This window comes from Sturnira hondurensis, unplaced genomic scaffold (genome assembly GCF_014824575.4).
Source record: "Sturnira hondurensis isolate 20B ecotype Veracruz unplaced genomic scaffold, ASM1482457v3 Scaffold0024416, whole genome shotgun sequence".
In the NCBI taxonomy this organism is placed as follows: Eukaryota; Metazoa; Chordata; class Mammalia; order Chiroptera; family Phyllostomidae; genus Sturnira; species Sturnira hondurensis.
The window spans coordinates 84,513-95,449 of NW_028097047.1; positions in this window are offsets into that span (position 1 = coordinate 84,513).

Below are 10,937 nucleotides of genomic sequence, written 5' to 3' on the forward strand. Positions count from 1 at the left end.
ACACTCTGCCCAGGCTCTCTGCCCCTGTGCCCAAGGCCCTTCCTGCTCTCCTAAGTGAAGAGACCAGGAATGTCCTCAGTCTCTCTGATCACTCATTTGGAAGTCCTTCCTGCTCTCACCTCCTTCCTTCCTGCTGTACCTTATCCCACTGCCCTGGCTCAGACCTCTCTCCTCTGCCCTCCAGTGGTGGGAACAGCTCACTTCCCACTGAGCAGTGGGCTCTAGGCTGAGAGGCTGGGCTCTGCCTGAGGCTGAGGGAAGGAAAGGCTCCTGGCCAGCAGTTGGCGGGGAGGGAGCAGGGGCACAGGCAGAGGAAGAGCAGAAGGGCTGGGGGAGGTGATGGGGAAAGATGTTCCCAGGTCATCATTTTTCTCTCACCCTCTGAGGGAGCTGCCTCCCTGCTGACCCAGGGCCGTGACAAAAGCAGCAGCAGCAGCAGAGAAAGATCCCACAGGAAAGAAAAATATAACTGACTCCTCCCTCTCACTCTTGCTTGTTCTGGTCAGTTCTGTAAGTGAAACTTGTTACTGAAACTTGAAATCATTGCTTTTAGGAAAAAACTCCAAATATTAAGGAATATAATTATTAATGAGTAAGCCCCACAGACGGGAACAGCAGGGGCTTTAAGAACAAAGGTGTGTGTGGGGACGGCCACTATGTGCTTGTCCTGAGGCTGCGCTGACTGAGGTCTCAGGTGGCACTGAAGTGAGGCCACCTGTGAGCTGTGTGAGCTGGGCCGCCCCTGGCAGCTCTGTGTCCTCTTCAGAGAAGGGAGATGAGCCCCGATCCTGGTCTGAGATGTCATCCTCTGGTCAAAGGAACCAGGGCTCCTTAGAAGAAGAGCTGACTCCAGGGCTAAGACAGAAAAGCCAAGATGAGCCTGGAGCACCCTGTGCTGTCAGGAAGGCAGTGCGTCCCCCACACACGGGGCACGTCACAGGGACACGGGCCAGACCGGGGGAGCTCCCAGTGGACACAGCTGGGACAGGGTGAGCACCGTGTGACATGGGTGGTGATTATAACCCACACTGTAACGTTAGTGCCCCTGAGCTCACACTCGTGTGAATGACTGAAACTCTTTAAATTGAGGGAGGGAGGGCAAATCTTCCTTCTAGGTTCCCAAGTCACACATGGACAGAACCCCCTTCCAGGAGGTGGAGCTGAATCCCTCCTTGTGAATGTGGGCCGGACGTGGCAACTTTCTTCCAAAACATGGAATACGGAGAGTGACAATTACCACTAACAGTAAAGTGACTGCAGTGACTCTTGAACCACATGAGTGTGAATAGGGCAGGTGCCCTCACACCCGGATTTGCTTCAGTGACAAGGGCAGTGTTGTCAGCTTGTGTCCTCTTCCTGGTGACTTTCTGAACGACACTTGCTTCCACACAGCTCCTTTGTGTCCACGTGTGGAACAGAGCACATGTAACACACAAACTGCGTTAACCAACTGTTACCAGCAAGGTGTCTGGCTCGCAGTAAGCTTTGGTAGTTAAGTTTTGGGTGAGTCAAAAGTTCCATGAAGATTTTCAACCTGCCGGGGACCGGTGCCACTAACTCCCATGTTGTCAAAGGTCAACGGTGTCTTACAGTGGAGCGCTTGGCAGACATAATAACCTGAACCCTGTGATGAAGGTCATGTTCATACCATGCACCCTCTGATAGGATGCGATGAGAAGGGCACTTTGCCTCTATGGTATTGTTTCTCAAAACATGAAACCCCAATCGAATTGTGAAGGAACATCAAGCAAACCCAAAATAAGTACCATTCTGCAAATTATCTGTTTGGTACTTTTCAAAATTTTCAAGGTCATGAAAACGAGTAAAGAAATTCAACAGATGGGAGGAGACAGAGGAGATGTGGGAACCGGATGCCCTGAGGTGCCTGGATCTGACCCCCCCCCCCCAACAGAGGAGGAGCATCGGTGGGAGAGCAGTGAGGCCCAAGCCCAGTCTGCGGTTCATTGAGCAGCAGTGCGCCAGGGCTGACTCGGCCTTCTCAGTCCCGACGTGACGTCACTGGGCGTGACCGCTGGGGCTCCTGAGTGCGGGGTGCAGGGGGCTCAGTCTTCTAGCTTGACAGCTCTTCTGTGAATGTAATGTTACTCAAAAATAATTTTATTTTTTAATTACATTTTATTGATGATGCCATTACAGTAGTCCCAATTCTTCCCCCTTTGCCCCCCCCCAGCATTCCCCACCCCCTCAGGAAATCCCCCCACCATTGTTCATGTTCCTGTGTCATGCACTTAAGTGCTTTGGTTTCTCTATTTCCTGTACTATCCTTAACCTCCCCTTGTCTACTTTGTACCCACCATTTATGCTCCTTATTCCCTGTACCTTTCCCCCATTCCCCCTCCACCCCCAGCTGATAACCCTCCATGTGATCTCCATTTCTCTGATTCTTTTCCTGTTCTGGTTGTTTGCTTACTGGGTCATTTTCTTAGGTTCAGGTATTGATAGTTGTCAGTTTGTTGTCATTTTACTGTTTATATTTTTGACCATCTTCTTTTCCTTAAATAAGTCCCTTAAACATTTCAAATAATAAGGGCTTGTGATGATGAACTCCTTGAACTTGACCTTATCTGGGAAGCACTTTATCTGCCCTTCCATTCTAAAGGAGAGCTTTGCTGGTTAGAGTCATTTTGGATTAAGTCCTTACCTTTCATGACTTTGGATACTTCCTTCCAGCCCCTTTTGTCTGCAAGCTTTCTTTTGAGAAATCAGCTGATAGTCTTATGAGGACCCCTTTGTTCGTAATTCTCTCCTTTACTCTTGCTGCTTTTAAAATTCTCTCCTTATCTTTAATCTTGGGTAACTTAATTATGACGTGCCTTGGTGTGTTCCTCCGTGGGTCCACCTTCTGTGGGACTCTTTGATCTTCCTGGACTTCCTGGAAGTCTATTTCCTTTGCCACACTGAGGAAGTTCTCCTTCATTTTGTTCTCAACTGAGCTTTCAATTTCTTGTTTTTCTTCTTCTCCTTCTGGCTTCCTTATGATTCAGATATTGGAATGTTTAAAGTTCTACTGGAGGTTCCTAAGCTTCTCCTCATTTTTTTTTGAATTCTTATTTCTTCATTCTGTTCTGGTTGAATGTTTATTTGTTCCTTCTGCTCCAAACCATTGATCTGAGTCCCAGTTTCCTTCTTTTCACTGTTGGTTCCCTGTATATTTTTCTTCACTTTGCATAACCTTCGCTTTTTTCTCTATTTTGTGACAACACTCAACCTTGTCTGTGAGCATCCTGATTACCAATGTTTTAAACAGTGCATCTGATAGGTTGCCTCTCCGTTCATCACTTAGTTTTATTATTTGCAGCCACACACACAAAAAACACACCGTGGAAGTTCATCAAAAAATTAAAAATAGAACTGCCTTATGACCCAGCAATGCCACTTCTGAGTACACGCCCCAAGGAGATGAATCTGGACGTTGAAGAGACACCCACACTCAGGTTCACTGCAGCATTACTCACAATGGCCGAGGTGTGAACACACCCTCCATGTGCATCCATGACGAGTGAGTGAGAACTGTGATAAACACACACACATGGAACAGTCTCCAGCTTTAAAAAGGAGGACATCTGCCATTGGTGACAATCTGGACGCACCTGGAGCACATTCTGTGAGTGACACAGTCAGACACAGAGACAAACGCTGCAGGACCTCACGTCTGTAGAATCTATGACAGAACAATTCCCAGAACCAGAGAGCAGAAGGGCATTTATTAGGGGCGGGGGCAGGTGGGAACGGGGAGATGTGGGCACAGGGCACAAAGGTTCAGTCCCACAGGAGGGGTCAGTTCTGGACGTCTGTGTGCAGCGTGGTGACTGCAGTGAAAACGATGCTGAAATCTGCTAAGAGGTAGATATTGTCTGCACACACGACACACACAGGAGACACACACACAAGGTTACTACGGAGGTGATGGATATGTCAATTAGCTTAACTGGGGTAATCATTTCACAATGTCTACGTATATTAAGCATCAAGTTGTATATCTTAAATACTTTTAATTCCTCTTTGTCAATTATACCTCTAGTAAGCTGGGGAAAAAGTCCCCAGGGTCTGCAAACACATGGAATCACCAGAGAGCTCATTGAAAACACAGATTTCCAGACCTCACCCCCTACTGGACCCAAGTCTCTGGGCAGTGGCTCTGGGGGGCTCTGTCCTTCAGAGAAGACCTGCAGGAGGCCGGGCTGAGTGGAGCTGGTTTGGGACCTGCTGTCCTGGAGGGTAAACAGGAAGCCCTCCAGCTGGCCCACTGGGCCCTGCAGTGTGGCAGCCGACTGCTGCTGGAGAAGATGTGTCCCATCAAAGGTCTGCGGCTCTGCAATGTCCTGGAAGGGCCCCCAACGGTCTCCACCCCAATTTCTGGTCCTGGGCATTTCTCTCACCTTAGCAACTTGCCTACATGAGGGTCACCCTAACTCCCACCCAATTTGTCCACTTTCCCAGGAAAAGAGGAAACAAAAGCTGGACCCCCCACAGCCTCCCCCTCTCCCACCCCCCACCCTTTCCCTCCTGTCTGTGACAGGGTCCTGTCTTCTCCACCCTCCGTGTGGTCCCCTCTGGTCTCCTGGGGCTGGTGCACCGGGTCTCCAGGTACCAGGTGACAGGAAGAAGCCTTGAACGTCCTCTCGGTTCTGCACACACCTCAGCTCTCTCCCTCCCGTCATACCCCGACTTCCTGAAAGAACAGCACAATCCGGCTCCAACACTGCTCTGTTCTAGGCATGGGCCGCCCAAGACAAACCAAAGGCCATCTCAGCCCCCAAGGATAGCGTGCCCCACCCCCGTCCCCACCCCCACCCCCACCTACTTCTCAGCCAATGGCGGGGTGGCTCTTGTGGGGCCTGCTGCAGCCAACCTGCTCTCCCAAGGCCTCCCTGATTTCCCACCCACATTTCAGCTTCTCTGTACTCCCCTTCCTAAGTCTGTCCACCGTTTTAGGTCTCTCAGCCTCAGCCCCCCCATGCCACTTTCTCTGTGGGGATTCTCCTAACACCCTCTCTTACTTTCTGGAACCTTCTTTTATCCGATATCAGTCACAGTTGCCCACATTCCTAGGACTCAGTCCTTTGCTCTGTCTCATTGGTTCTCCTTCCCTGGACGATCTCATCTGGTCCAGAACCTTCTCCTCAGCCCCAGAGCTTCACTGTGACTGCGCAGCAAACCGTGCACTGGGGTCCCTCCAGGGTCTGAGCCCCGCCCCCCCGCCCAATGTGTCTTCTCCCAGCACCTGCTGCAGGGGCCACGCCACCGGCCACCCCCGCCCCCGCGCACCCCGCGAGAGGTCACCCCCGTCTCCTCCCTCCCTCACCCACGTCCAGCCCGTTACCAGAGCTGATGAACCCCCAAGGCCTCGCCTCCTGTCATTCTCAGCCCCGCTCAGCTCCTCGGACTCGCTCCCTCCCCGTCGGGCCCACACCCCAAGTGCCCCCTTCGTGCCCAGGCGACAGTCTGCGCTCCTCAGGTCCACCCGGGGCCCCGGTTCCGGGGCTGAGTTCCGCCCCCGCCCTGCCGCCCTCCCCCGCGCCCTGTGGGACTCGACACCCGGTGCGGCTCGCGGGTGTGTCCCCAGCCCTGTCCCCGCGTCTGTCCTTTCCGGCCCTCGGCGACCGACCTTCCCCGCGCGGTCAAAGCCGTGGATCCGCGTAGCAGTCCCGGCGCGGTCCCCGCTCCCGGGGGTGGATGTGTCCTTGCATCGGGCGCTCGTCCCGCTGGACGCCCGGCCCTCAAGTCGCCTCCGCAACAACAGGGGCTCTCCCGCGGGAACCACGACGCGCACACCCGCCGAGCCCCGCGCAGAGCAGAGCAGCAGCGCTGGTCCCCCGTCCTCCCGCCCCTCCCCGAGCGCCTCCAAGGCTCAGCCAAGGGCTTCAGTCCGAACTCACACCCTGGGAGCCCCCGCCCCACGGCCTGAGGGCGCTGACTCCCCGCCCCGCGAGCCTGGTTCCCGGACTGGTCAGCCCTGCTCCGCGTCTGTGCGGCTGCGCCCAGTCTCTGCCCGCGTTTGGTGAGCGGGGTGCGTGTTGCACTCAGTGTGTGCGGTTCTGGCTCTCTGTTCTCAAGCTCCCACCTCAGGGCGAGATTTCTAATCACCATCTCTTCCAACAGCGAGTTAGGGCACCACAGGCAGGTCCCAGGAACTCTCTAGGTCTCCGTGTTCCACCCTGTGAATGGAGGGTATTAACTAAAGTCCTGTCTAGGGTTGAAGAAAGACCTTTTACTTAGTGAGTAAACACACTCGTGCATGAAGATATACATTGTGACTCAGTGCCAAGGGGCCGCTCAGGACCTTTAGAGACACGTGGTCCTACTGAGGAGAGAGCATGGGGTCTTCCCAGGAGGGGGTGTTCCTTGTGGGGTCTCAGGGAGGAGCAGAATCCCACTGGGGAGAGGCCTGAGCAGAGGCCCAGCTGGGACAGAGGAGCTGGGAATGGAGGGTGTTCTCTCTGACTCCCTTCCCTCCACTGTCATCCTGGGACAGTCTGGGCTCACATGTCACCTCCTCCAGGAAGCTTCCTTGTATTTCTTCTGCTTTTCCACAGTTAGGTCTCGCTCTTCCCTGCCAATGTTACATCTTGAATATACCTCCATTTGGTTGTGCTGCATTGCTAGAAATGTGGACATAATGTCTTGAAGCTTCCTAAAAGCTTGGTGTAAGAAAGCTTCCTAGGTCTCAAGTTAATGCATCTCCTCTTTTCAAGCACGGCTGTGGGGAGACCTGACTCAGGAGGTGTGGAGTGTCCCCTGATCAGTGAAAATCATCACAACCTCCAGAGACCGAAGGGGGTGGATGCTGTGTTCCCAGAGGCATTAATGATGTAATTTTTATTTTTTTATTTTATTATTATTTTTTAATGATGTAATTTTTAATATAAAAATGTGGCAGCCTCTACCTGCTGCTCTTGGCTGGGAGTGTGTCTGCACAGAGGTGACCTGGCACATGGCTGTTCTCTCTGTCTGAGTCCCTGGGGGCTGCTCGGTTCTCGGTCCCATCTGGGAATCTGGGAGGTGACAGCATTTTGTCTGTTTCATCCTCTCCAAGTTCACTTCTCGAGGTAAATACCCACTGTCTTCTGTTTTCACTGAGTGCTTTTACCACGGTGCTTAGTGAGTGTTTGTGCATAAGGAAGTGAATGAACCAACATAAAATGAACTACGTGCTTGGAACATAAGAGGCAACTCTAAAGTTTACAAAATGTATATTTTAAATAGCCATCTCTTATCTCATAAAAAGAACATCTCAAATCTAAACACCAGAGCTAATGCATCACACAACTGTTGAGACATCTTTTAATTACAGGAGTGTTGGGTGCAAATGCTTTTAAATGGGATGCTCACCTGTCTTTCACCCCATCAGGGGACACCTGGGAAAGGGTGAGCCAACCAGGAGAACTAAAACCCCAAATGAGGCTGCCCTAAATGTAGGGCGGCCTCCCTGAGCCTAGAAGAAAGGATGGAGGTGTTCCCGGGAAGGGGCGGGCCCACTGCGGGGCTGCCTCAGGACGGCCTGTAGTGTGTGGGTTCCTTACTTTGTGTAGGAAAGATTTCACAACACGAGTCCAGTGATTTTGAGAGCACCTTCAATAAGGCTGGGGACAGTGACACTAAGGACGGACTTGAGGTAACAGAACTAACAGGAGAGAGCCAGGGAGGGCTGCTTTGACTCACCGGAAGTCAGAGAAAAAGGGGGCCTTTGGGGGCAGGATCAGGGGTGAGTCCAGGTTGAGCTGCTGCTGTTCACTGCTGCCCTGGCTGCAAGTCTCCTGGGGACCCTGAGAGTTTGGGAGGAAGTAAGAGGCTCCTGCAGGGGGAGGGGCAGGAGCTCAGGCTGAGTCTCTGTCCTGAGGGCTTGTTGTGTTTGTTCTGCAGGTGAGAACCTAGGGGCGGGTTTCAGCAGAGTGTTCATCACCTTCCCAAATGCGTTGCTAACGTGCTGCTGCACCAGAATGAGCGCATGGGGGGTTGGGGCTATTCTCTGGTCTGCTTTACTCTAATTTTACTTACATCCTTGTCTGTTGGGCTTTTAGTGGGGTTTTGTTGTCCAGTCCCCTGACTTCATCTGTCCTTGGGTTTAGCTGGCACAAAAGACACTAACTGGGTCTCTGTTCTCCATGTTCCCAGACCAGGGAGATTTAAGCCGCGCAGTCCCTGGTTAGGGAGGGGAGGTATGAGCTGTTCACTATGAAGTGTCCCTGCTTAGGAGAGGCAAGTTTTTGCAACTCACCAGCTGGCTGGAAGTTGCTCCAACTGTTTGGCCTTGTCTCATTTCCTTGTCTGTTTCCCCATCCACTTGCCCAGGAATCTCCTAGCTTCTTACTTTCCTGTCACAGAGGTTCAAGGAGCAAGAAGAGGGCTCTCTGGGGGTGACCTGCCTGCTAGCACTGTCACCCTAGAGATGGCCAGAATAACTCTGGTTCCTCTGTCCCACCACCTGCTCCCTGGAATCTGCTCAGCTGGTGGCAGAGGACAGGGGGTGGGGATACCCTGTGGGGCCACCACAAAAGTTTTTTGTCTACAGGGTCATTGTTAAGGCAAGATCCCTCTTCTTGGCCCAGATGTCTGACCTGCCTCCACCCCGGTGCCTGGTGCCCCAGGGTCCTGAGCCCGTGGGACCCTTTTCGGCCCGGCCGTCTCTCTCTTGTTCTGCCAGCCCCCGGCCTCTCCCCACCCAGCTGGCCCAGTTCTGAATGTGTTTCCGTAACTTTAACCAGCTAGTTCTCGTTCCTCCTTCACATTTATCGGTCAGGGAACATTTGTCATTTTAGAAAAATAATTTTTAAACTTTGGGGATTAACATTTATGTTTTTAAGATTCAGATTTCAGCGCTGCTACTTAGCTGTGATGCTGAGCAGGAAGAACCAAGTTTTCATTTCCTGAAAGTAGACCAGTGACAACCCTGTTTGCCCTGAAGGACTGACGACGGGAAGTGTACGAGTGAACTTGTGTAAAATGTGGAGCCTGTGTCAGCCCCCGCCCCGCCCCCTCTCGTGTGTGATCAGTTTCACACGTGCACAGTTTAAAGGAACTCCTGAGAGAGACCCGTGCAGCCCGCGGGCTATGGGAAAATCTGGAGAGAAGATGCCATTTGGACCAGACTTTAGGGGTTGAAAAGATTTTGTTCACTCTTTGGCAGCTAAATCTTCCCACCTTCCGCTTTCCCTGGTGGTTTTATTTACTTGGGAGACAAGGAGAACAAGAGTAGGTACAAAAACTCACACCCAAGGCCACTTTCTGCAGCGGCCCAGATGGCGTGACAGGGAGGACAGGGGACTGTGGCTGGAGGCTCTGGGGCAGTGAGTGTGGGGAAGGGGGGGCCCAGTCAGGAAGATCATGTGAAGTGTCAGAGCTGAAAGGATGTCACTTCCATGAGTCTGGTTTCTTCAAGCAGGTGTGCTGCCTCACCTCCTGCTCACTGGGGTGGCCTCCCTTCCTTACGCCTAAGCCCCCCTCTCAGGCCTCTTCCCTTCTGCCCTGTTTCAGGCTGGGGGTAGAACTGAAAGGGACGAAGAGGCATGGGAGCATCGCCCTGCTCCCTCCCCCCACATCCTCCCGTGACTCCGACTCCCCCACCAGCAGGTGCCCATGGAAACTGTTCCGGGTCGGGAGCTCTGCTAACCTGCCCTCACCCTTCCACACACTCATACATTCTCATCTCATTCCCACGAATCTCAGGGCACCCACTGCCCCTCCATTCCACCTCATGCTGCCTTGGCTCTCTGTTTCCCCTTGTCTGGGTTCCCTTGACAGCTGCCACCTCTGTCCATTGTCCCACAGAACAGCTTTTCCTCTGGGATCCTGGCACCGCCTCCCCTCGCCCCCTGCTGGACATTATCCAGTGTCACCCAGCACTGCTCCAGCTTCCTCTTCTCCCAGCCTGATCCCCCCTGGTTCCTGGGCTTCTGGAGGCACAGGCTGCACAACGGAGCTGCCCTGCTGGTTAGTTCCCAACCCCTGTGTGTGGCTAACAGTGACACATGGCCCCAGCAGGGCAGGAGTGGGGTTTCGGCCTTCGAAGGGCTCAGACACTCCCACCCTTGGAATTGGGGCAGCAAGATGGAGACAGTCTCTCCCAGGTGTATCCTAATGAAGGTGTGGAGGATCTCAAAGGGGAAAGACCCATGACAAGAAAGGTAGAAGTTGGTGGGAAACTAGGAACACCAGTTTGTAGCTCTTCCTCTCATGGTGTTGGGTATAAATCGGGACTAGGAAGGGAAGGAACCTTCTGAGCAATAAACATAGGACCCAGGAGCCATCACATTAAACCAGCCTCAGGCAGGGGGCACAGAGAGGAGGTCTTTCCCTCAGTCACTGCGCCCTTGACCTTCTTCGTCCCTACGCATTCTCATTTCATTCTTCCTACAAATCTCAGTGCACCCTAATACTCTACCGGGGTGCAGGGAAACCCCTGCTAAGGGGGAACTTATAGCTGTAAATGCTTATTTTAAAAAAGAAGGAAGACCTCAAATCAGTCACTTACTTTACAACTTCAGCAACTAGCAAAAGGAGAACTAAAGCCAAAGCTTTAGATGAAAAGAAGCAGTAAAGATTAGATCAGAGTAAATAAAACAGAGAATAGAACAACAACAGTGAAAAGACACAAACCGAACACTGGTTCTTTGGGAAGTTTAACAACATTGAGAAACCACTGTGTAGGTGACTAAGGAAACAAGAGCAGATCAAGTTACTAAAGTCAGAGTGAGGAGGGGACACCACCCCTGATGCCTCGAAGTAGAAAGGATGGAAAGAGTCCCGTGAGCAATTGCATAACCAACAACTCGGTACCGTGATGGAATGGACAAACTTCTAGAGACACAGAACCTATTGAGACTGTATCAACACGAAAAAGAAAGTCTCAGTAGACCTGTGACTAGTAGGAAGATGAATCAGTAATCCAAAACCTCCTGACGAAGAAAAGTCCTGGA